We start from the raw sequence: 27,661 nt of genomic DNA on the forward strand, positions 1-27,661 counted from the left end.
TCCTGTGTCTCACCTGCAACAGATTTCGCACTCTCTGCAATTTTCCTCGTTTCTGAAGATTCCTGAATCAGTCTATTTATAGATTCTGTATTTGTTGCCACTGATGTAGTGTTCAGATCCAATCTTGCTGTAAGTTCTGTCAATTTCTTTGAATTTTCTGTAGATTGCTTTGTTAAGGCCTCAAGGGATTGATTTATTTTAAGCAGTGCCTGTGTCATAGATTCCATTGATGCTGCTGTCACACTATCCGGTGCAGGCACTGTGTTGCCAGAGATTGAACCTCTTTTCTTTTGTGTTAGTTTAGCTTTAGATCTGGTTCTTATCTCCTCTGCCGTGCCACTCATATCCCAAGGCCGTTCTCACAGGAAAAACTTGCAATGGAAAATCCCACTATTAGTCAGTTACTTTGCAATTTTTCCCTCTTAGCCCTCAAGAGGGAGCAGTTAAAAGTTTCCAAGTTAGAGACAACAAAGAGACAGAAAACCGGATGTAAGAAATCTCAAGTCCGCCATTAAAGTTGTAAAACTTTTTCTCCAATTTAAATTTAGCTAGTCCAATATCAGTAACAAAGTCCATTCAAATCTTAAGAGTCTTAAAATTTTTTCACCATTTAAGGTATAGTCTATATCCACTTCAAAGTTATTTTAAAGAACAGTTTTCCCGGTGTTAAGTCCTGGCAGATCGTCCCCGGGGATCAGAGCAGTGAAAAACTTTGTTTCCCTTTAAATTAAAAGTATCTTCACAAGACTGTCTTTTTTCCCCCTTCTCCTGCCGATCTGGAGGGAAGAGATACTTTTGACAGCTCAGGTTTGACAGTTCGCAACTAAGTTTCTTATAACTGCAGCGAGGTCTTTCGTTGCTTTAAGTTCCTGCAGTCCGGGGGGGGCAGACTTCCTTATTTTTTGCCCTCCCGTTTTCAGCCAAATTTTCTAATTTTAAAGGTTCCTGATTTTTTTCCCTTCTTACTCACGGGAATCCAGTCCAGATTTTCTTTTCAGGAAGGAATCGGCGCTCTCCGCTAATGGCGACGCGGCTTCACTCCGCAGGCTGGGTAGCGACTCTCAGCACCGTGCTCACTCCCGATGCCGCTCCGGAGCCTTTAAAAAGGCTCTTTCACAGTACCGGGGGGCGCAAAGGTGCCCACCGAGTCTCCTTGCTCTCAGGCTTCCGCGCCTGAGATTTTAGGGGTCCCCCACTCGCCGTAGCGGGTAAGACCCGAACTTGCGGAGCAGTCCTTCTCCGGAGCCCGGAGGTAGGACCGCCATTAAGCGCTGGCACCGACCGGAAGTCTGTCACCCCCAGCTTTCCAACTCATGTAAGCTGCGGCAGAGTGGGGGCTTCCTCAGCCGAGTTGTGGCTTTCCCGCACACCAGCTGTTAGCTGGGAGGCTGAAGAGCCTTAGCAAAGCTCCACTCTCCCTCCGGCTTGCAAGGGGACCCTCTCTGAAGCCATAGAGGATGACCCTTTCAGACTCCAGGGAGAGTATCCTCATGAGCTAGAGGCTTTGCTGAGGCCGATCAGGTCTCTCTCCTCACTTCCGGGACCCACCTGAGAGGTGCCGGAATGCCCTGAACACGCTGAAGAAAAGCTCTGGTTGTATGTATTTTGTGAGACAACGGCCTAGTTTGCATGTGCCACTAAAACCAACTATGGCTTAGTGTGAACAAGCAAGCGTGCTGGTTCAGATTTAGAGAATCATGGCTCCTCCTCTAGTCCTGCTGCTACATGCTACTGGGAGCTAAGCTGTGGTTTGGCTGAGTATTATGAATGAAGACAGGCTGCAGTTAGTGCCATATTAATTTCCCCAGAATGTGTCTGGGCCCCAAAGGTGTTTCAGGGAAAATAATATCGTGGTTGCGGTGGCCAACACTTCATTTGACACTTTTCATATCAGCGCTGAGCAGCCCACTGCCACTTGTCTGTTGCCCACAACCACTAATTCCTCCACCCCTTGGTATGATTGCTGGGGATGGAGGAGAGCCTCAGGTCCCCTCAAAACTGTCATTAGCCTTGGGTTTATGAGGAGAATTTACTTGGATTTGGGCCCAACTAGTATGAACTACCAGGTCCCTGGAGCAACTTGCTGCTGTCTTGTTAAAAGCTCTGATTTTTCCATGGAAACTTAGGATCCATCCACATGCAGTTCATTTATTTTGCTCATTTCAGGGCCCACCGGGTAATAAAAAAGGGAGTTTAGATTTTCCTTCTCTGACAAAACTATATAAAATGTTCCTATAGGTGAGAGGACCAGAAGGAAAATGTGTATTGTGCGCAAATGAAAGAAATACTTAGAGCGTTTTGTGTGTCAGATTTTCCAGTGGGCACAGCAGCACCTACATCTTGTGCCAGACTTTCCAATTTTGAGAGCGCAGGAGATGGATAATAGAGAAGTAGTAGTGGATTCTGAACATCTGCTTGTAGGTGTCAGAAGAGGGTGAGATTTTCTGGTTTTTCTTTTTAGCAGAAAGCACTTTTCTTCTGCTGCATTGAAGACAGACATGTCACTACCACAGGGGAAGTGGGCCATATTTCCAGTTCAATCTTTTGCTTGAAAAGCTGCTAGTTGTAAACCCGTCTACAGGGTTGAAATCCAGGGATAACTCCTCCAGATACTGCTCACTACTCCTCTTATTACATAACCTGGGGGGAAATGAGAATACCATCGCAGCAGGCTCTTGATCCCAGTGAATTACATTTTAATTCCGTTGAAGAATGGATGGAAACATGTAGACGTTTAGTGATGGTTTTCACGGCGTGGAATGAAATTCATGTCCTTTCAGCTGCATCGTTGACCCTGCTTTGCTGTCTTCGTATTAACCAACTTCAATTCAACTGGCTTGGGACCTATCCAGAGAACTGTGAGGTGCCCTTTGCAGGAGTGGCACATATGGTGGGCCAACACTGACATCACTGCTGCTTACCTGGTTGTGGCCATATTGGTATACTTACAGAAGCAGCAGATTGGTGACAGGAGCAGTCCCACCAGTGTACACACACAGCACCAACCTCACCGCCATGGTGCCTCAGCCCCATACAGGTAAGTAGCTGTGATGCTGACGACAGCCCACCATACTTGCCTCTACCTCCCCTCGGTTCTTTCTGCTTTATACGCCAGAGTGCTTGGTCCAGAAAATGAATGCTGTACGGTTTGTGTGACCTTCCATTAGTTGTTGCAGTGAATGATTGTTCTATGGGACAAGATTAGGGACAGTATTAGGCACACTAACTCAATGATAACAGATACTTGTGGAATGGAAGCGGAAGCTGAAGAGTCACCTTCCTTTGAAGGCATTTTTTGTTTTTTAAAAAACCTTATAGATTTTACAGTGGTACCTCGGGTTAAGAACTTAATTCATTCCAGAGGTCCATTCTTAACCTGAAACGGTTCTTAACCTGAGGTGTGCTTTCGTTAATGGGGCCTCCTGCTGCCACTTTGCTGCTGGCACATGATTTCCGTTCTTATCCTGGGGCAAAGTTCTTAACCTGGAGCAACCACTTCCTGGTTAGCAGAGTTTGTAACCCGAAGTGTCTGTAACCCGAAGCATCTGTAATCTGAGGTACCACTGTATAAGAGCCTGGCAGAAGCTGCAGGTCAGTTGTACAGCTCACACTCTAACAAGGATAAGGACTTCCACTTGCACAGTGGGGCTTTCCTTGTCTCCTCCCCCATGCCCACACAATTTGACTCGGGTGTAGGGCAGGCAAACACCCAAAACAGCATGCGTGGGAAGAAAGAGTGAGGATTGTCCCATCTGACAAACTGAAAGGCTTGCACAGATGGAAGGTTTGTCATAGCATGGCGTTGCATTCCACCCTTTATGTCTGGAATCTCCTAGGATCCAAGGTGGCACAGCTGTAAGAGAGCCTTGTCTGAGACCCTGGAGTGCTGCCGCTAAAGAGTACTGAGTTAAATGGACTAATGGTCCAACTTGGTATAAGTCAGTGTCATGTTCTGGAGGGCAGGACTCAAACCAATGGCTTCAAGTTACAAGAAAGGAGATTCCAACTAAACATACAGAAAAAGCTTTCTGACAGTAAGAGCTGTTCAACAGTGGAACAGTCTCCCTCAGGAGGTTATGGACTCTCGTTCCATGGAGGTTTTAAAGCAGAAGCTGGATGGCCATCTGTCATGGATGCTTTAGCTGAGATTCCTGCATTGCAAGGGGTTGGACTAGATGACCCTTGGGGCACCTTCCAACTCTACAATTCTATGTCTTCTGTAAATAATTTGAATGTGGCCTGGTAGAATTGGTTTAGGAAAAGCAAATCCTGGCCATTGTAAGTTGCTAGAATCATTGTTTCCTCATCAGCTTCATGATTCTCTCCCAGTTCCTGAATTGCACTGGTTTTTCTTTTTAACATTTTAAGATGCAAGTATTTTTATTTTGGATGGAATTTATATTGATAGCACAAAATAATCTTTATTGGTAAGAACTAACCCTGAATGCAAAGGTTGTGAGATGGACCCTTGGCCAGCCTGCAGCTTACCTGCTGACAGCTTCTCCTCATAGCCAGTAGCACCAACTCTCTCTGGCGCTTAATGCTGTGGATGTCTCATTTCCCCCCTTCTGCATATTTTTCATTTTAAAAGAGAAAAATTGAATCTTTCGTATGTTAATACATACATTACTTACAATAATTTACGACATATCTGATTTGTAAAAAAATAAAGCTTTGTAAAATGATATTGAGCCGTGAGGCAGTTCCCCAATTTTCCATGTTCAAATATTAGGGCAATCTGGATCAAAAAGATGAAAAGAGATTCTGTAAATTGCCAAGCCATTATTTTGTATGCATTGGAGCTCAATAGCTAGCAGAAGAGATACCTCCTACTGTGTCACTGGGAATGTCTAGATTACAAGATACCCAACAGTTGCTTAATGAAGAATGGCAAGGAATTTCAACTAGGAATGCTTAGGATGCATTGCAAGTGCCATGGATTTCATGGTTCACGGGAAATAAAACTAAGCTGCATCGAGCTTTATGCTGGGCCTTCTGTCTTCTTGCCCATCCACTCAATCCTCACATGTTTAAGTAAATCCTACCGAGTTCAGTGGGTCTGGTTCCCCTGAAAGTGTGAATAGAATGGCAGCCTTTAATGTTAGTGGCTCTTACTGCATTCCTCCATCCCTATATCTGTGGGAATTTATTTCCTCATCTACAACTGGAGATTCTCCCAGCCCCATGTGGGAACATACAACGGCTCCCCAACAGTGTATTAAACAGAGCTTACAGATTACACAAAACATACAAAAAACTACGGATTAACTGTAGGAGGGGCGGGAAATCAGGGGAACTGAAATTATAAGAAGAAGAAGGGGGAAGGGGAAGAATATAGGAAATCTCAATAGGAAATAATAGCATAGAAAAGGGTTCTGGAGAAAAAGTGAAGTGAATGAAGCGAGGATGCAGTACAAACCTTGCATAAATCTAAATATTATATAGTGGTAGAGTAGCCCTGAGTAGCCCCACTAAGGACAGCAGGACTTATGTCTGAGAAAAGGTGCATAGGACTGCACTGTGAGAGTTTGGGCCATGAGCCCGGAAGCTTCTGGTTCAATTCTTACCTCAGCTGCGTACCTTTCTAGAGGTTGTCAGGAAAGCCTGCTTTCCCTCAGCTTCCATCTTCAATGTGAGGCTGACAGTGCCCGCTTAACTTGCTGGACTTTGGTAAGGCTTACTGAGGTAATGTATGTTTGAGGTAATTCAGTAATTTTGCTCTCACTTTCACTCTGCTAGCAACGTGAACTTCAAAAGGGACACATTTCAGCTTTTGGGTATCAGAGCAGTGCGTGGAATAAGCTGCGCTTCATCCAGACTTTAGCACAATGAATTGCAGTGGGTGAGTGGAGAATGGAGAACAGGTGCAATAGCTGAGGCACAGCTTTCTTCCTGCTGCAAATGATTTTCCAGAACAGAGTGCAAAGAAACCCACATGTGTCAGAACGTACTACACCTGCACACTTACCTTAATTAGGCATTTAATTACTGCATTTGTTTGCTTTGCTGCCTTTCCCCACAATCCTGTTGGATCATGTTCAGTTTGGGTAAGCTTTGCTGCGGGGGATGGACAGGACAAATCCTGCTTTACTTTGTGACCCATCTCCAAAGCACCCTCCCATTGCCTGTTTTCCGACGAAAGAGAGAGAGTCATCGTTTGCAGCGTCACATCACAAGCCAGTTTTGCAGCTTTAGTCATGTACCAACTCTGCACGCCCTTGGCCTCGAAAGAGACATTTTATGTATTGTATCATTTTATAGTTTAAATGTACTGGCATGCACCTTTCTTGATACCAGTTGAATTATTCAAGAAATGCACCACAAGTTAGTAATGATGTTTCTCAAAAAAGATATAAGACTTATGTATTTTTCGCTCCATAAGACATACCTGAACATAAGATGCACCTAGTTTTTAGAGAAGGAAAACAAGAAAAAAAATATTCTGAAAGAAGCAGTGGATGTATGATTTTTGTGGTTCATGCTGTGACCACAGACATGGTATGTGATTTGATGGTGAGTTTGGGGTACACCAATGCAAAAATCCTGAGGATCCATGTGGATCTGTGCTTTGTAACCACGTTTTTGCGCCATTGCGGGGCCCGGATCTGGCCCAATCGCCTCCTAAATCTGGCCCGCGGACAGTCTGGGAATCATGTATTTTCATATGAGCAGAATGTGTCCTTTTATTTAAAATGCATCTATGGGTTATTTGTGGAGCATAGGAATTCGTTCATTTCCCCCCTCAAAATATAGTCCGGCCCGCCACAAGGTCTGAGGGACAGTGGACCAGCACCCTGCTGAAAAAGTTTACTGACCCCTGAAGTCTAGTCCAACCGCCTGAAGTGCAGGAATCACAGCTAAATATAAACAAGAAGTAACCAAAAGAGGCTACATATTTTGGCAGGTATACTTTATTTCTTCATGGAAAAATGACAGTAAAGGGAAAATGTGGGAATAACAGTAAGTATGCACTTATGTACCTGATACATGGCTTCTATTCTATTCTATTCTATTCTATTCTATTCTAATTATTAGGTACCACTGCTGTGGAAAGGTAAACGGCATTTCCATGCACTCTGACACTTGTCACGGTGTTCCGTTGCGCCAGAAGCGGTTTAGTCATGCTGGCCACCTGACCTGGAAAGCTGTCTGTGGACAAATGCCAGCTCCCTTGGCCTGAAAAGCGAGATGAGTGCCACACCCCATAGTCACCTTTGACTGGACTTAACTGTCTAGGGGTCCTTTGCCTTTTACCTTATTATCTACAACCATGAGGTTGGGGGGGAAATGGGCAGTTGTTCATAGATGAATAAAAGCAAACAGTTGCAATTCATGATGAGTATCGACCAATACTGGAACATTAACAAAGCATCAATAAATTACTTCCCAAAGTGCAAACCAGTTTTTCTTAATATTGTGATGATCCTGCAGTGAATGGTATTGGACATTCTGAATACTGCAGCATTTGTGATCAGAGTCTAAAGAAGGCTGGCTTCCCACAAAATTTTTTCCAGCTCCAGAATGGTTTTTAGCTGTGGCGATTGTAGAATGGTGAGCATTATTGTGTGAAAGGGCATCTACCTAGGAGCAAGTCAGGTATTGGACTTTGGAATAATTATGGAGTATACAACTTCAAGCCACCGTTGGAGCAATTTATTCAGGGTTTCCAATACCATTTGCTGCAGGATAATCACTTTATTGCATTGCAGAATGCATTGATGGCTTACTTGCATTGATCGTTTACTTAGTATTGCACCTTGTTGATAGCACAATATAATACTAACATGCTATACAGTATATTATTAGCATTTGGCATTCTCCCTTTGTTTGTATTGTAGCACAAGTCATTGTGAACCTGTGCAGGCATAGCATTTGCTATGTGATGGATCATAGCACTTTTGCATAAAAGTATGCCTGCACCAGCACTCTAATCTAAAAATGTATCTCAGCATAACACACACAGCCAGTTGAAAACACACACTATTCAGTGTCCTGTCCTGCTTAGTGCTTCACTTTATGTGAGCCATGTGGAAAACTTCCCACAATGTCCCTTCACTGGTCCCCCACCATTTCCTTCATGCTAGCAAATGTCCTACTGATGCTCCCCCTCCTCCACAATTACAGAATTCCTATCCCTTTATTTTTAAAATCTGATGTTGAGTAGTTGTTCTTACTCACTTTAATTAGACATCTTTCTTTCCTTGTCATTTTCACCTCCTGACAGATCCTGCTGTGCAGAGGTGCACCACAGTTAGTTTACATACTGAGCACATTCCAACTAAAGATCAGATCTGTTTTGGATTTTAAAAAGCTCCCACAAATTAATGGTGTGAAGAATTAGATAATTTGTTTTTCAAATGCTGGGGTTGATGGGAGTTGTAGCTCAAAACATCTGGAGGGCACTGGGTTGGTGAAAGCTGTATTATACATCTTAAACAATTCTGAATTATACTGTTATTTCATGTATTTTATAAAAGGGGAACAAGGGTTCTTAAATTGTCTGTTGCTTTGTCTTCCTTCTTGTAATCTTATCATTTCAGTAAGTTTTGACGCAAAAACAGTTAAGCTCAGCTAAGACCATTTGAGTTCAGTGGGAGAGCATAAATCCCACTAAATTGGGCTTAAAAGGGCTTTACTTTGTCAGAATCATGTGACTATTTTTTTTAAAAAATTACTTGCTCAAGCAATAAGCCAAAGAGGAAAAATCGGGGGGGGGGGGGGATAAATTTTTGAAAAAAGGAAGGAGAGAGAAGTTCATTGGAAATCGAGATATGAAATAAAATGATTCTGTAGAAAAGGTAGAAGGGTGAATGAAATGAGGATTCAGTAGAAACACTGCATAAAGATAAATACTATATCATAAAGTCTGGCCATGAACTACAAGCTTGCACTTAAACTCTCTGTCCTTGAAATACAGCTACTTTTCAGTTCTGGAACAGCCAGGATAGGTTAGTTGGGTTGATTAAGCTGTTCGTTTGCCTTTATAGGACTATGGATTTCCACAGAAGTGGAAGCACATAAGAACATAAAACTTAGGAACACAGGAAGCTGCCTTATGCAGAGTCAGACTATTGGTCCATCTAGCCCATTACCATCTGCACTGACTACCAGGGATTAAAACTGGGACCTTCTGCACGTGAAGCTCTCCAGCTGACCTATGGCCCTTACCCAAACTTGGAAGGGACAACCAAAGACAAAACAAAAAACAAGCACTCAGGCTCTAAGCCTCTTGAACTCAGTGAGACTTACTTTAGGGTATAGGATTGCACTGTAAGAATTGCAACAGAGGGGGAACCAGGGGACACAAGCAATTTTACATGTCTGATGCAGGATAACAATGGAATTCTTTCTTATGTTCTCTTGGGTTTGGTATTTCATCAGTACTTTTTTCTTTTCTTTTCTTTTTAAAAAAACCTTACTGTGTTTTATCTAAACCATTTAGGGATTCTGCATATTATGTGACATTAGTAGAATTAAATTAAATACAATGGTACCTCGGATTACATACGCTTCAGGTTACATACACTTCAGGTTACAGACTCCGCTAACCCAGAAATAGTACTTCAGGTTAAGAACTTTTGCTTCAGGATGAGAACAGAAATCGTGCAGCGGCAGCGCGGTGGCAGCAGGAGGCCCCATTAGCTAAAGTGGTGCTTCAGGTTAAGAACAGTTTCAGGTTAAGAACAGACCTCTAGAAAGAATTAAGTTCTTAACCTGAGGTACCACTGTACTTCAATGACCTGTTTCCCACAATGTCTCCAGGAAGCACACAAGCAGGTCATGTAGGCAAAAGGTCTCTTTTGTTGAGCAGCGCAAGGCCTAACCATCTTGACCAGCAGCCATTGATAGACTTATCCCATGTGAGTTTACTTTAAATGAGTTTAGATAGCTTAGACAATTTAAGGAAGCTTCCAGGCTGTTACTATTTTTGGGGAAAGGGTTGATCCACTAGTGTTTGCTGCTCTCCAAAGATGCACCAAAGCAATGCTCACAGCTAGTTGGGGAGCTATTTGTGATAGTCCAGAATTTCTCCCTTCACTTCGGACCTTGTCAGCTGTCCTTGTAGCTGTGCAAGGAATGTGTGCGCTGATAATTTGATCCAATTATCACTCTTTTAGCCTGTGGCTGTCATGTCAAGAGCTCTCCTTTCTCACTCCCATTCCCTGCATGCTTGGAGCGTCTGCAGCGGGACCTTCTGCAATGGAAAGTGAAAAGGAGATAACTTTCTCTGGGACAATTAAGCTCTGGAATGTACAGCAGGCCAAGGTCTATCTTGGGGCTCTGAGAGATTACACAGCCAGTACCTGATAGACCTTTCAGAGTTATAATTCAGCTGTAAAACAGCAGAGGTGAGGCATGTGGACCCTTGATGAGAAATCTTTATGGCGCTTGGGCTAAAGCAGTTTTAGTTTTAGGATTTTGTCCTGAACCCTTAACAAGTTGAGTGTAATAAGCAGGGCAGTGAAACTCTTGCTGATGGTAGGGAAGGGTAGGGGAAGCGTTTCTGGGTCTAATGCAGGGGTGAGATATTGCTGGATGCCTAAGTCATATCAGCCCCAGCCAATATGGTCAGTGTTCAGGAATGATGAGAGCTGTGCTCTTTCAACACCTGGAGATCACAGACTCCCTATCCCTGGTGCAAAGGGTCAGATATATAATGTCAGTCACTGGAAGCGATGTACAGTGGTACCTCGGGTTACATACGCTTCAGGTTACAGATGCTTCAGGTTACAGACTCTGCCAACCCAGAAATAGTACCCCGGGTTAAGAACTTTGCTTCAGGATGAGAACAGAAATGTGCTCCGGCGGTGCGACGGCAGCGGGAGGCCCCATTAGCTAAAGTGGTGCTTCAGGTTAAGAACAGTTTCAGGTTAAGAACGGACCTCCGGAACGAATTAAGTACTTAACCCGAGGTACCCCTGTAGATGGCTCAATATAAAATATGCAAAGAATTGGGGAAAAGGGATGGCTTTCTGTAGCCCCTTTGCATTGTATCAAGAGCCAGTTACACATGAAGTAGGAACCACACAGAAGTAGGAACTATAGTGTCCTATGCACTTTTGGCCTCAGGGAGACCTTTTGCCATGAACACCACTCGTTCATCTTTGGAGAATGCTGCTTTCTAGATGCAGCTGTACTCAGGCTCAACGTTCTTTGCACTTGGGCTACAACATTCGTGTTTCAGATAGGGGGATGGGGATAGAGAATGGAAGGGTTTCTTCTGTTCCTCTGAAGCAATTAGCAGGCCTGAGGCTATGTATTGCGTGTGAGGGTTGAAATATTAAAATCACCACCTATATACTAAAACACTGATGGGGGCCTGCCTCATCACCATATATTACCTTCGGTTACACCCCCACCTCCACCAGATTGTGAAGCTGTACACTGTAATGAAGACCTTGTGCTAAAGTTTATCAAGCTTAGTAAATGATCCAAGGACTGGCTCAGTTTCAACCTTTAAGTCATTGCCAATAAGGAGAAAGTTGGATAATGGTAAATAAATTAGCCATGGTGCATTCACTCAGCAAATGGCTCCCATCCATCTCCAGATCATGTAATAAGCTTTCCGGACAGCCGGAATGTTGGCTAGGATGCTTCACTCCAAAATGCAAAACATAAGCATTGCGGGTTTTGACATTTCATCCCCAAAGTATGAATAGCAAATGGCAGCTGATTTTTAACTCTAGCTGTTGCTACACAGCACGCAGTCCCTCCAGAGCACTGCAGTGGCTTTCAGCTCTAAGGGAGCTTTGAGGGAATTGCTTGTACTCCTGATCGTTGAAGCCCAGAAGGGAGGTGCTCAAAAACGTCAAAGCTGTGCAAATGCATCAAAGAATTCTGCTTTGCACATTATGTCAACAATGATGTTCCAGGGTTAAAAAGAAGAGTATTGCTAACAAATAAGTGACTTTACTGAATGCAAAATGTAAGTGTTTTAACTAAGAAGAAACCATGAAAAGAAGCAAAGAACCGCATGCACATGACCTGTGGTGAGAAGGTTGATTGTACCTATCAGATCAGTCAGTTTTTAAGCAGCATTTCTGGCCATCCTTTGGAGGTCCTTTGTGAGCATGCGCATGTTTGGAGTTTCAAAACTCCCACAGCCTCCTCTCTCACAAGTGACTCTATGAAGCTCCCATGTGGACTTGCTCCCAGTGTGGTCTTCCTTAGAGCTGCAGAAGCACCATGCTGCTCACCTTCAAGACCGTTCAGTTAGCATTTCAAATGCTCAAAACCCTCCAATGGGTTTCTGAATGTTCCAAGAATGTAATAATAATCTGCATCACAAATTTCTTCCCAAGCCATCCAGGTAGACACTTCTGCTTCTATTCTTGCTGAGAATGTTATTCTGCATGTGGTTGTATAAGCCTCAAATAACTCAAAGCAATCCAAATCAAATACAAAACAGTCCACAGCTGCTTATTGTGCCATTGTGCATGTGTACGGCTGGACATGTCTCTGAGCTTCTCCATGTGAGTGTGAAGCCTGATTAGCCAGGGCTTCCACTCACACAGAGGAGCCCCTGTTTGCATGCATCTGCACAAATGTATATATTATTACATTTATAGCCCAACTTTTCTCCAAAGAACTCAAAGTGGCATACATATTTTTCTCGCCTTCTTTCCTATTTTATCCTCAAATCAATCCTTAGAGATGGTGGCTGGCCCAAGGTCACTGAGTAAGTTTCATGGCTGAGTAGAGATTTGACCCTTAAGCCTCCCAGGGACTGGTCTGATACCCAACCCACTATACCATACTAGATCTCTTTCACACTGATGCTGAACCCGGTGTGGCATCAGGATGTGTAGTTGGCAGGGGAGTGGAGCTATTGGGATTTGCAATGGTGCCAGAAGGCAATGCACAGAGGAAGCTCAAGCAACCTCCTCTCTGTTTCCAAGCTGCAACCAGGATGCAAAGTGCAGTTTTGTCTTTTGCTTGGTTTCTGGTAATTTAGGCTGTAGGAAACCTCAACATAAAATTTAGAACATGTAACAGACTTTGGAAGAATGATCTGCCACTGAAAAACCTATCTGCCAGCTTTAGCAAAGCTCCTGTGGCTTTTCTAGGGCAAAACTCTCCAATCGTTTTATTTGCCCGATACTGTAGACTTGCACTTAAAACTGTTACTTCCAAACAATTCCTCTCCATCTACAGTGACTCCAAGGCTACTTCCATTCATAAAAATACTTCTGAAAGGGAAGACATCTTCATTGATTAAAATGGCTCCAAGTCTATTTTGCTCTTGCTCTCCCCCCCCAGCTCTCCCCCACCCCACCCCACCCCACCCCACCCCACCCCACCCAAACCAGAACTAGAACCAGTTCCAATTAATCTAAAATCTAAATCAACCTAAAATCTTGTTGAGACAATGAAGCTTTCCTTCTTTATTCAAAGCCCATGTTGCAGCCCTGCTGGTCTCCAGAGGGTTGCCATGGTTATTCTGCAAATAACTGATGTCATCTCTCTTTTGTAACTGTGAGGCCTTTTCAGCTGACCGACTCTGGAGAGAGCAGTTTAAAATTCGAAGACATAGACATCCAAGGTCTTACTGAGAGGGCTCTGCTACTGGAATGGCAATTGCAAGGGAAGCCATGGGAGGGAAAGAGAGGGAGAGGAGAAGGGAAAAAAAAAAGGTTGTGTGTGAACTAGATGGGTTCCTAAGGTTGCACAAGAATTGATGGGAAATGAGGGTGGCAGGCACCAAAGGTATTGTGGGTAAACAATGATAGCACTGATAGCAGAAAAAGATTGAAATCCATAAGAAAGCTAACTGAAACTGTTGAATAGATAGAAAGAGAAAGGCAGTCAAAATGATACAAAAGCAGGAAGGGAAATGGAGAAATAAGCTGTTTGCGTTCTGACTTAGGAATTAAAAAGCAGGATAAGCTGCAGGACTTTAAATGTGTTCCAGATAGTGAAGGTCATATAGCTAATGCACCAGAGCTGGCATCCTTCTGTCTGGCGATTAACTAATGCATATAGCACAACATTTTGCCAATACGAAACGCTTATTTATTTATGGACATATTCAAAACCCATGTATTCATATTAATTAGTATTTTAATCCTTGAATAGGCACATTAACATAGATGCCTGTGTGACAAGGCTACTCCGTTTAGCATGAGAAAAGATGCAAAACTGGCCTCATAGGAGTTCTTTATTGGGCAAAATAAATGCCTTTTGTGCGAAAAGAACACATGGTACAATCAAAATCTAGAGGTTAACTTGTTTTTTTAAAAATCACATCAGATTCATAATTATAAGTCAGAACAGTTCAGTTAGGCAGGCAAAAGCTACAGCAAAAGGGAGAAAGTCACTGGTTTCTTGACCTAGTCCCATAATGATCTTATATGAAAGGCTGCTTGCATATTCCTCTAAGTACATGCATGTAAACACAACGCTGTCTCACTAAAAATGTCCCAGAAGTCTCAGTCTTCGGGTTAGAATAGTTCTGCTACTTAAAATATATTATTATTATTATTATTACCATCATCATCATCATCTGTCCTTCATCAGCAGGTCTAAGGACAGGTTGACACAATATAAAAATACTACTTTAAAACCAATAGAAACAAAGCACAGGGATAGAGTGGGTCTCCTGAAAATACACATCTCATGTGTCAAAGGTAAAGAGGGTAAAGAGATGCATCCTCAGCATTAGCTGAAAGTGAAGGTGCTGGATGTACCTCTGTGATAAGGGAAATTCACAACTTAGGGGTTGCCACAGACAATGCCCTCTCTCAGGTCATCACCCCCTGAACTTCTGAGGGTGGCTGGACTATCAAGAGGGCCCCCTCTGCTGATTATAACATCCAAGGGAGTCTGCAGAGGCAGAGGCAGCGTGTCAAATATATGCATAAGTAAAGGTAAAGGGACCCCTGACCATTAGGTCCAGTCGTGACTGACTCTGGGGTTGCGGTGCTCATCTCACTTTACTGGCCGAGGGAGCCGGCGTACAGCTTCTGGGTCATGTGGCCAGCATGACTAAGCCGCTTCTGGCGAACAAGAGCAGCGCACGGGAACACCGTTTACCTTCCCGCTGGAGCGGTACCTATTTATCTACTTGCATTTTGACGTGCTTTTGAACTGCTAGGTTGGCAGGAGCAGGGACCGAGCAACAGGAGCTCATCCCATCGCGGGGATTCGAACCACCAACCTTCTGATCGGCAAGTCCTAGACTCTGTGGTTTAACCCACAGCGCCACCAGCGTCCCTCATATGCATAGGACCCCCCCCCCCCGCAATAAACCGGCTAGTTGCTTCCTTCCTATACAGTGATGGTCAAAGTATACGTAACAGCCATCAGATGAAGGATATGTGTATATCTACCTACCTATCTATCTATCTATCTATCTATCTATCTATCATCTATCTATCATCTATCTATCTATCTATCTATCTATCTATCTATCTATCTATCTATCCATCTATCATCTATCTATCTATCTGTCATCTATCTATCATCTATCTATCTATCATCTATCTATCTATCTATCTATCTATCTATCTATCTATCTATCATCTAGCTATCTATCTATCTATCATCTATCTATCTATATCTGTCTATCTATCTATCTATCTATCTATCTATCTATCTATCTATCTATCTATTATCTATCTATCTATCTATCATCTATCTATCTATCTATCTATCTATCTATCTATCTATCTATCATCTATCTATCTATCATCTATCTATCTATCTATCTATCTACTATCTCTGTAGGTGTATCTCCACGTGAAAGCTGTCTTCATGAGCTGAACTAGTTGTGGTTTGTGGTTCCTACATGAAACATTTCCGTACAGTGTTTGGCTGAGCCCCTTATCGCCTGTGCTGATAACAACTCTCCATTGTCAGGCAGAGGTTTTGCCCAGTTTACTACTTTGGTTCCTATAACTGGAGAGTAGAGACACCCAGAAAAAATTGTACCAGGGACCATTATAACTGCTTTGTATATATGTGGTATGATATAAATTATGCACTCTTACCATCAGTGCTTTTTTTATAGAGAAAAAGGTGCCAGAATGCACCTCTTTGGACTGGTGTGTGTGTGTCTCCTCGCCAGCCAGAGGCTTGTTGAAGCTGCTCCGCTTTGGCATGGAGAGGCTTCCTCACTTCAGCTGAGCAGCTTCATAAGCTCCCCCCACCTCTCGCTTGTTCAGCTGTGGTGGGGCTCAGCTGAGAGGTGTCAGAACGCTGTTCCGGAGATTTCCGGCTGAAAAAAAGCCCTGCTTACCACTCTTACACACTCTTATCATTGTGGCCCTTCAATATTATCTAAAGAAGGAACATACTCTGCTTCTCTTCTGTTATAAGATTTGAACTCACAAACTTATGGATGCAAACCTGGAAAGAACACCATACCTACTCCATTGAGACACAACATCTGAGGCCTTTATCAGCAGCTGGCCATAGACTGGGCAATTTTCTCTCCAGAATATGTACTGGGGACCTGTTTGTAGAAGCAGGGATGAAATTGCTCAGTCCTCCTTGTGAGTTCCACATGAGACTTCCATAGGCATGAACCAGCCTTTAGCTGTCCTGAATGAGCTGGACTTACTCTTATTTAGTTCAAAAGAGTTCATGGATTTAAATATGAATGAATGCCCCATTTTCTCTGTACTTAATTTTTGCTAATGGAGGGTTGGCTTGAATGTAAGCAGCCACCGAAAAGAGCTGGTCTCCATAGTCTGAGAATATTAATAAGAAACCCAAACTAAATGGTGACCTGTTTGCCCTGAGCTTCTGCTTTAAACTGGGTCACGTCCAGGAAGCTGACAAAAATATCCCCGCCACGGTAATTCATTCTCCCACACTTGTGCCTTGAAATAGACTCCTTTGTTTTTGTTTGGTTGCCTGCAAGACTTCTCTCCCTGCCTCTTGAATTCTTGCACTTCTTATTTGTATGAATTTATCACTCTCTTGATCCCAAAATAGCCTCAGTATTTTGGGACATCTTTGGAACACTCAAGTGTCTTTAGGAATGTGGTTGTGAGCCATCCAAGGCGATATATCATAAAACTGAACTCAGGCCACTGAAGAAGCTGTTGAGAAAAGCTCAGCATAGCTTTCAAGTGGCGTAACAACCCACTTGATTGTTTGTGTTTGTGCACGTACAATTCCATGAATTATCAAGATGCTCCAAAAGAAGTGCTCCTTCTTTATCATGTTAAGCATGCAATGGACTTTGAAAACTTGAGCTCATTCATCCTCATGAAGGAGAAGGAGGGCAGGGCATTACTAAACAAGGTTGGGCAGTGGTGCCATTGGGGAGGGACTTTAGGGCAGATGTCCAGGATCCCACTTAGCAGAATGAGCAGGAGGCAGTAAACACATTTTGAGCTTCAGAGGAGAAGCAGGCTCATGATGCTCCTTAGCATATCAAGGAAGGTGTTTAGCATAGCAAGCAGGCTGTGCAGGAGGCAGCAGCTAAAAGTATCTCCTGCCAAGCCTCATCGGGCAGGAGGATCCCAAACATGTTGATCGATTAACAACTGAGCATGAAGTCAAAATCCAAATACTGAGCAATGGCTTCCAATTTGCCGCCTCTTTTATCCCATTCTCTTGTACTTAACAATGTTTGATACTTCCAAGAAAACCTTTTTTGGGGAAAGCTGCTGCCAGGTATTGGGAATATTGGGCCTGATTTGGTATTGAGCAGATTTCTATGTTCCCCAAGGTGATCCTGTTTCCAAGGAGAGTTTAGTAGTGCATTCTTGCTCTCCTTGGTATGCAAACATGGAGTACTGTGTTGGAAACCATGGATTCACTGCATTAACAGACGAAATGTATGCTCCTCTGATCTAGAGCCTTGTTAGTTTGAACATATTTTAACCTTCAGCTCTTTCTGGTTCTAGTGTGTGTGTGTGTGTGTGTGTGTGTGTGTGTGTTGCTACCTCCTGGATCCTGCCCTCTTAAAGAAATTCATAGTGGCAGATATTTCCATTTTTTTCTTTCCATAAATATGTACACTAATCCCTAGTAGATACATCTGCCATCTCCTCCATTGGCAGGGCGCCACTCAGTACACTCCCTGTACAAAACCACCATACTTGCTATCCTAGCTCTGCTTTGATGCAGTGCTTATTACAGCTTTCCTCACAACTCCCATCAGCCCTGGCCTGTATGGCCAGTGGTCAGGGTTAATGGGAGTTGTAATCCAAAACATCTGGAGGGCACCAGGATAGAGAAGGCTAGTTTATTGAGATATTAAAGTGACATTGACCATCCAGTCCCAGTTGGACTCAACCCCACACCTTTGTGCTCAGAAGTGAGCATTGCTGTGCTCAGTGCCATTTACTCACTACCACTACTACCACTACTAATGATTTATATAACCCCCTTCATCACGAGAATCCAGGGCAATTCACAGAGTTAAAATACAGGTAAAACAGTTTAAAATAGTTAAAACAAAACCAAACCATAGCCCCTTCCCACAAACACAAATGCAAGGCTGTAGTCAGCCAAAGGCCTGGTTGAACACAAATGTTTTTAGCTGGTGCCTAAAGATATATAATGAAGGTGCCTGGCAAACTTCTCTGGGGAGAACATTCCGCAAACAAAGACATAAGAACCAAACATTATGAAAGACAAGAGAATGTTGCTGTGCCTGTATCTCCTATCCTAGGTAAATATGGATATACTGCCAACAAACCTGTTGTTGTCGCACCTTACTGGCTATTATTTATAGAGAGTTACTTCCAAGTCAAACATACCAAAGCCAGTCAATTGTGCTTTACACTGCAAGCCCCAAGTCATGGCTTACTTGGCCATGGCTTACTCCTAAATCCAGTACCACAGGCAGAAATTCGACAGGTTGCAAGATGAAGAGCTGTGCCCTTTGCTTTCTGCCTGATACGAAGCTGTTAAAGGCACAGAGCCTTTGTCATCTATGTTTAAGGCTGAAACGCTGTGCCCTCTTTCGTAGGACGAAGCAACATGGAACTCCGTGGGGCTTAACGTCCAAGAAGAGATGCATAAGATTACATGGTAAGTTAAAAATATTCACTCTGTGGCATTGGAGCTTTGTTTGGCTCTAAGTCTCAAGTATAATTAACACATGATTAAAAGAAAGAAAGAAAATCATTTTCAAATCTGGTGGCTGCTAATTAAGTTGGGTGCCACTACTGCAATAAACTAGGTGCTGCCTTGCTACGAGGCAATGAACTTGCCTCATAGCAAGGACTTGTTAGCTCCTGGAGATTGTAATCCCAGTGAGCGACAGCCACTCTAGCTACATGAGGCAAAAGAGCTATTATTTCCTGAAACATTCAGGGTGCCCAGCCAAATAATGTCGAGAGATACAGATCACACACCCTATGGGCTTCTTGGGTGGGTGGTCATGCTCTGTACACAAAATTGGCCTACTGTTTCAGAAGCAGCACTGTGTGAGAGTTTATTTATGTTTAAGGCTGCCCAATCATTTGAACATAAGCAGAGTTGGGTGCACTTTCAACCCCTAAAAGTTCAACCCCTGGAGAGAGAGAGAGAGAGAGAGAGAGAGAGAGAGAGAATGAATCCCTCCTCCAAAAATTTTTCATTCAGCAAACTATGCTTAATATAAATTGTTGCATAGATATGCTTAATTTGCAATCTCTGTTTTGAAGAATGTTGACTTTTTTTGAGCAGGGACTTGGGTGTCTTGGGAGAAATCACTAAGAGATAACACTATCACAGAAAGACTAACCAACACCCTGTGTCATCGTCCCCTTCCTATATGTACAAGGCACTTCCAGGCTGCATACTCTGGTACTCCCAGTTTCATTTTTTACATGCTAAATGAAGAGTTGAGACAAAGCATTGGGTTGGGTGGGTAAGAACTCAAAGCATGACTTCCACCATAGACTTGGAATAGGAGCATAGGAAGCTGCTTTCCACTGAGTCGGACCATTGGCCATTTGGCTCAGTATTGTCTGACTAGCAACAGCTCTCCAGGGTTTCAGAGAGGAGTCTTTCTCCAGCTCTACTTGAAGATGTCAGGGATGGAACCTGAGTTAATGCTCTACCACTGAGTTAGGTCCTCTTCCCAGGGCCGGCTTACCCATAGGCGCTAGGAGTGTGGGGCACCTGGGCCCCAAGCTCTCAGGGGCGCAAGGCTGAGAATCCGGGGCCGAGATTTGGAGCCTGGCGATTGAAGAGCCAGGCCAGCCGACAGCTGCTGTCGAGCAGAGCTGAGCCCGTTGGAGCGCCGCAGGCTTTTCTGCTGTGGGCGCTGAGGCAGCCGGCCGGCTCCGCCCTCATGCGCGCCTGGGATTGGTGGGCTGTCGAGAAGCCCGCCCAGCGCATGCATGCTGCTCACATGAGGCATCCAGCTCCCCTCCCAAGCCTCTGCAGGGATTGCTCTCCTCCCTCCACCCGCAGAGGAAAAACAGTGATCCTCATATAAAGCCTAGCTTTGGACAACAAGTTCAACTCGATTTACCAGCAATTCATTGTTGTGAAGATATGAGGTTGGATATAAAGGCTTATCTCTTACTCTTATTTATTTTTCTCTTTGCCAGCTAACACCCAAATAATGAAGTAAGGCGAATACATTTCCTCCTTCTCTATAAAGCCTGAAATAAGTTTTCATAAGGCAAAGCAGATATAAGCACAGTTTATCCACTTGAAGCTCTCTTCTGGGCAAGAGATTCATTTAAGCTAGGGATATATTTCCTTGCATGCCCCAAGTATCTGCCAAACAGCTAGGCTCTGCAGTAAAGTCTCAGCATAGCTATCACACAGGGCCTTGCATAAAACTGTAAAACTGAAGAGTGGATTATCTGTGTCTTTCACATATGCTAATGGGGAAGTTGTGGCACTCCAGACACTTAATGGACTACAACTCTCATCATTTTTGACAATGGACTGTGTTGTCTGGGGCTGATGGGAAATGGAGTCCAACAACATTTGGAGGACACAGGTTCCCTGTCCTTGATTCCTTACCCACAACTGAGCAGGTGACCATCCACGTTCCATGCCTAGTCCAGCATTCTGTTCTAACAGTGGCTAGCCAGATGCTTATATGGGATGCCCAAAAGCACTCTCCCCACCATGAATCCCAGTGAATGGCATTCAGAGACATGCTGTCTCTGACAGCGGAGGTAAAGCCGAGCCATCATGGCTAGTAGCCACTGATCAAAGGAGAAAGAGAGGGCAGGGTGCTTACTTAGTACCCTGAACACTTGTGTAAAAGAGAGTTTTGGAAGGCACAGCTTATCATGCTAGGGTAGGAAAATCTGCCACTGCTGAAAAAACCCTCTTCAGAGCAAATATTGAATGTACAGGAGACCTATCCAGCTTTGTATTTGCTCGACCTCAATTGCCCATCAGTAAAATGGGAATAATATTGATCTTGGGGCAGATTGCAAAGCACAGACTGAAGCGCTGTACAAACAATACACGGGAACATGACTAATATGATCACTCTATACATAGTACACAAGAAAACCACTGATGAGTGCATGCAGAAACAGCTTGGAGTTGGACAGCTTCCCAGCTGTAACTCTACATTTTTGAGACAGGTTGTCTATTGTGAATACACCTGAAAGAGAGTGGCTTTTTCCCTTCCTTTGGTCATTTCTCAAACAGCATACTCAAGGGTGCCTCCTGTGAAAGAAATGGCCAGTCTTACGCATGGCGTTTTCCAGGCTGTGGATTCCAAAGCAAAGCCTGAAGCAGCAAAAAGCAAAATGCTTCCCCTCCACAGTTGTAGGATGAGGAGCACAGAGGCCGATTCAGTCTTGAGCTGCCAGGCGTTCCTGCCACTGTCACTCAACCAGCAGAGAGGGACTAACTGGGTGAGGGCGGAACAATAGAGAATGGGCTGTCAAAAGACATGCCCAAGAACAGAATGGTGGGAGGGGGGGTGGAGGAATGATGAATAGATGCTTCCTACACATGTTTACAAGGAGAGGCATTGATCCCCAGCATGCTGGGTGCCTCCAGGGTCACTAGCACAAGAGGGAAGAGATAAAAGAGTCACTGTCAGTATAACAGCCCCAGGGCAGAAGGAATTTCTATCAGAGGGACCAGGAAATAAGAGACACTTTACTGTGGAGTTAGAAGTTGCAGCCTTCATGTGTGGCGGGAAAGCATCTGGGTGTGGGCTGCACTGAGAAGGGATGCTAAAATAACTCCCATTTCTCCACAAAAATCCCTTGAGTTATTGCTTCCTAATGAAGAACGTCATGAAATGTCACGGATATTGCTAGCATAGGACCTAGAATCGAGAACTGTATATAATTCCCGCAGTTTCTTCTAGCAATGTTCAGCATATGTGGCCTGCAGATTTATTTTAAGAACGAAAGAAGAGCTTTGCTGGGTGAGGCCAAAGGCTCATTTAGGCCAGCATCTTCTTCTTACAGTGGCCAATCAGATGTCTATGGGAAGCCCATAGGCAGGGCCTGAGTGCAACAGGGCCATCCCAACTTGAGATTCCCAACAACTGGCATTCAGAAACATACCACCTCCAGCGCTGGAGGTGATGCACAGACATTACTTTGCGGTACTTCTGTTGGTGAAATATTCATATCATTGCAAAATGTGGGTATTTTGTCCACATGCGGCTTCTATAAAACTGCCACTCTTGACATTCTTGGCTTCACCTTGCACTCCACTGTGACATCACCCGTTGTGAAATGTTTTATGCTTCTGGCAATGTTCGTTCATCCAAGTGTTTCAGATATAGTGGTTGAAAAGTGTTGGTAGGAGTCTTTCTGCATTTTTTGTTTAGAAACACATACACCCTTCCAAATCCCTTTCATAACGCCTACACTCCAGTACCTACAAAGCTGAGCATTTCCAGAAGAGGAAACAACCCAAGATTTGTTCAACTGTAAAGATCAGCCAAGTGTGTATTCAATTCATGTATTTCACTCTGAACTAGAAGAAATATACTGTGGTGGTATGCAATATAGATAGTCTCTTCTGGAGCTGAGAAGACAGAGAGGCTTCACTTGTGCTGAAACCACATGACCCCCCCCCCCCCCCCCCGAAACCACATGGGGGAACAAGATGTGTTGGAGAGTTAATGCTTTGAGCCTTTCCATCTTATGCTCAGGTTTCATATATGCTTAAAACACCTTGTAATTACCAAAATAAGGTGGCTCCTAAAAATGTTTGTTCAGCAGGCTTAAAAACGTGTACTGTGTGCTTAAAATGTATTAAATTTAATCCCCAATAATATTCTGGTTTTAATCTGTTATAGAATATTTAGGCATGCCAAATGACTTATATATGTATCTAATTAATTCAGACTCTTAAAGCAAGGAACCTGGAGCAACAACTCTATCATTTTACAAGTGACTATGCATGTTGTAGGCTCAGAAACAGACAAAAAATAAAGACACCAGATTTCCCCTGTTTTATTTCTGTGCCCTTAAATACACCTAGTAGGAAGTAACAGTACAACCCCATGCATGTAGAAACTGGATTACATCCCATAGAGTCTAATAGAGTGTCTTTCTAGGGTAGTGAGTATAGGATTGCAGCCTAAAGCTGTAATCTGAATATACATGTATAGAATATGCACTGTAAGGCTATTTAAACAGTAAAACCTAGCCAGGTGTATAGCAGGAATGGGGAACCTGTAGGCCTCCAGATGTTGCAAGACTCTAAATCCCTTCAGACCCAACCAGCATGGCCAATGTGTAGGGATAATGGGAGTCTGACATCTGGAGGGCAACAGGCTCCTCATCCCTGATATATAAGATGCTATTAGTTATGATAGCTAATGGAGGCTCCATGTCCTCTGAATTCCAAGGGCTTCTGTCTTTGCTATACTTTACTTTTGAGCTTCTGGATGCAGCTGGCTGGCCAGTGATGGAAACACCTTTGCCTTGATCCAAGCCTAGATCCTTAGGACTGGACTGCTGGATTAATTGAGAGAATATTATGCATTATAAATCATTTTAGGTGGGAAACCCCCCACAAAATAAGTGCAAAGTAGTTAGCAGCATAACTAGTAGCACAGCAAGCAAATGCCAGGTTTATTCTGTCCAGTGCTCCCCCCCAAAAAAAAATGTTTCTCATTTTTCTACTCATATTGAAATACTGCCCCTTAATGAGGCCAAACTTAGATTCACAAAACATTTAGGAGTATGCGTCCCCCCCAGAAAAAAAAGCACCGATTCTGTCTATTACAACTACTATAGAACTATTATTTGTCCCAAAAACTTGCACAGAGCATTTTAAAATTGTGTGCATGTGTTCTGTTCTTTACACACACAAAACACATTGAACTGATTCCCCACCCCGGTTATAGTTTAATAACATTCTCCTGTAATGGCACAAGAGGCAGTTGTGGTTTTTTGTCTGCTGTGCGGGATGCAGGAATATACGAGAGATCTGCTCAGCAGACGTTGGCCCCGTCTGCAACATTCCAAGACAAACACCAGGCCGCCCCCATCTTCTGCCGGTTGCTCTCTGTCCTACAATTCACAGCTCGTGACTCAGAGGAGGGCAGCAACAAACACACAAAATGCCAAACTAATTATTTCGCTTTGTCAGCTCGGTAAAAAGCATTATTATTTTGGTAGGAGGCTGTGTTTTCATAAAGAAAGCCTTTGAGAAAACAAAACAATTAAAAAAAAAACCCTCAGTGACCCCCCCCTCTCTCTCTGTGTGTAGAGCTTTGGTTGAAATTGCCAAGTCATCAAGAACACAGGTGCAGTTTATGACCCCTGCTGTTTGGACACTGCGACGCTGGGCTGCCTCATCCACACACACTCCCATTCCTATTTGGTTAGAACCAGGGAATGAGAAATGAACACACGCAATGGGTCCAAAATCTCTGCTTGAATGAGCTGACAAGTTGAAGATGGTGAACATCTATACCAGCTTGTGCCAAAGGAGCTTGATGATAAGTTTTTAAGGAGCACAGTTTGGAGCCAAGTTTTCCTTTGGTTAAAAAAAAAATAAGTGACCATCTTCTCTGGTTTTACTGACACACTCACAGTTTTACACTTTATTCTTGCTCTTCCCCGCTTTACGTTAATGGGAAGAAACCATTATCCATGTCTGCAGGATTGAATACGCAGTGTCTGTCACTGGGCACCCTAGAAGCTCTGAAGAGGATAGGCATCTTGCACAAATATCACAAAGACACACAGAGAACGATTATGAGTTCCCTTTATTACTTGAATGAAGACTATGTTGGATATTCTCCCATTTTGATTTTTAATTAAAAGCAATGGTTTTGGTAACGCTGAAATACTTTTCAGAAAGCTCTTAGAATATTCATATTCATATTTTAAATTGTATGCCTTTTCCTTTCTCCCCATTCATCACATGGATGATTCTAGTTATTTCGGGATACAGAATGGGATAATTTCATGATTCTAAGTATCCAGGCCAACCATACTTGGCCAAGAGGCACTGAGAGGCACAAACCTGGTGGCACCTTTCCATTTCCCCATAGGTGGTGATTGAAAACCAGAAACGAGTGTTCTGGTTTTTGAACGTTCTTTTGGAAGCCGAACTTCCAAACTTTGGTTTCCAAATGTTTTGGAAGTCCAACGGACTTCTGGAATGGATTGCGTTCGATTTCTGAGGTACGACTTTATTTATTAATGCTTTATTGTTGTTACAAGCTGATTTGAGCTTAACTTGGTTCTTGGAAAAGCGCCATAAAAAAATTAAATCAAGTCAAGTCATGGCGATCCAGGGAAATGTGAGGGGAGAGGCATACATGGTGAAGTCCCCCCCCCCCCAATTTCTCTCCACTGTTCTATTGTGATATGTCACTCAGTCCATGGGGGAGAGGATGTACAGCTTTGGTAAAAGAACAACCTCCCACTTGGGCATCAAAATGGTATATGGGATTTTTGGCACAGATCTCACAAATGTTGCTTTGTGAAGTAGGACACGCCAGAGGAGCAAATGCATGTTAAACCCCACCATCTGTCCATATTTAATTGAATGCTATAACCAGGTGTCCCATACAAGGAATCTAAGTGGAGGTGATGCATAAGCATCATGAGGCTGCTTTTCTTCCTTTGGAAAGGGAAGAATAAACTGCCAAAAACATTGCCAGCAGAGAACGACAATAAATCATTTTAATGCGGCGCTAGATACAGTTTTGGAAGAGGAAGAAACCAGGTGATCCAGCTGCAAGTTTAAATAGTTTGCAATTTCAATGAGGTAATGTGGTTTGAAAAAACCAGTACCTCTGAAATGATGTCTGGAGCTTATTCCTTGCAACAACTCTCATCTGTTGGTCCACTGAATAAACAGCACACTATCCCAAACCTTTGCTGGAAACAAAATTTGGTGGTCTTGTCCCTCACTGTAATTAGCCCTCTCAACAGCTGAAAGCCTGGTGGATCTAAATTGCAGTTATAAGACCACACAGGGCCCTTAAATGATCTGGAGATACATTGGGTTGGTGTGAGACAGAAGCAGAGTAGGCTTCTGTGCTACAATTAGCAAACAATTAGAAGGGCCAAGTTCATTCTTTGAGCCCTGCCTGGACTAGTCAGAAGAATGGCAAAGTCAGATTGAAACAATCCAGGTTCCAAGCAAACGGCAGCGATGAGGAGGGGAATTGTGCTACAAGGGTCATTCATACAAGTAGCCATACAAGCACTCGCTTGTATTGTTATCCTTGAACAAACAAATAAAAGGCCTTTGCCCAGCACGTGCTTCTTTCTGGTCTTTCTGGCTTGGAAGGTCTACAATTATTCACCCCTGACCTTTCCCAAACTGAAAAGTTCCCGTATATCCATTGCTGGGCTTTTATTCTTCCCTAGCTCTTGTCCTGCAGGCAAGAAGAAACAGCCAACACAACACAAGCTTTTTGTGACAGTTTGAAGCACCTGCGCTCTGGATGCAGACACCCTTTAGCTGATTCAGTGTGTCACACACACAAGCTCCCCTGTTCATTTTCTGTGCTCTGCAATATCAAGGAGACACCACTTTCAGCACATCTGCTTTCCATTTCCCTGGATTCTGCCTCCTCTCTGTTGTTGCTGCACGGTTACTAAAATGGTAATTTAATCTGTTCCTTTTCCTCTTGTACTCATGCAATGAAAAAAGTGATGATGACTATGCTGGATAGAGCTGAAATTCACTGGCAGCATAACGTTCTGCCACAGCTGAAGCAAGCACCATACACATTATTGTTAGGTGCGTCCCTAGGATGATTGAAGTGGACACCTTAATGCCATGTGATGAATATGTGTTTGCAGCTATGTGTATCACAAACATAAATTTGTCAGGGATTGGTTACAGAAGGGGCAGGGAGACTTAAGGCTTGTGGGATCTACCATATTTTTTGCACCATAACACTCACTTTTTTCCTCCTAGAAAGTAAGGGGAAATGTCTGTGTGTGTTATGGAGGGAATGCCTATGGGTGGCCGGGGGGGGGGGGGTCCTGCTGCAGTCGTGAGCAGAGGATCCATGGTTTCCCTTCCTTCCCTCCTCTGTGGCTCGCTTTGAAACAGCAAAGCGGGAGAAGAGCCGCTGAGTGGGGAGGAGAGAGGGACAGAGAGCCTGCTTCTTTAAAGGAGCAAAGCGGGAGAGAAGAGGAGCCGTTTACACGAGTGAAAGCGGCTCCTGTCCGGTTGGTTCCTTTAAAGCAAGCAGGCTCTCGGTCCCTCTCTCCTCCCCACTCAGCTCGCTACATACCAGCAAAGTTTTTCAGCTCCCTAAGCCGGGGATGAGCGGGGAGGAGGAAGAAAA

This window comes from Podarcis muralis, chromosome 2 (genome assembly GCF_964188315.1).
Source record: "Podarcis muralis chromosome 2, rPodMur119.hap1.1, whole genome shotgun sequence".
Taxonomy (NCBI): Eukaryota; Metazoa; Chordata; class Lepidosauria; order Squamata; family Lacertidae; genus Podarcis; species Podarcis muralis.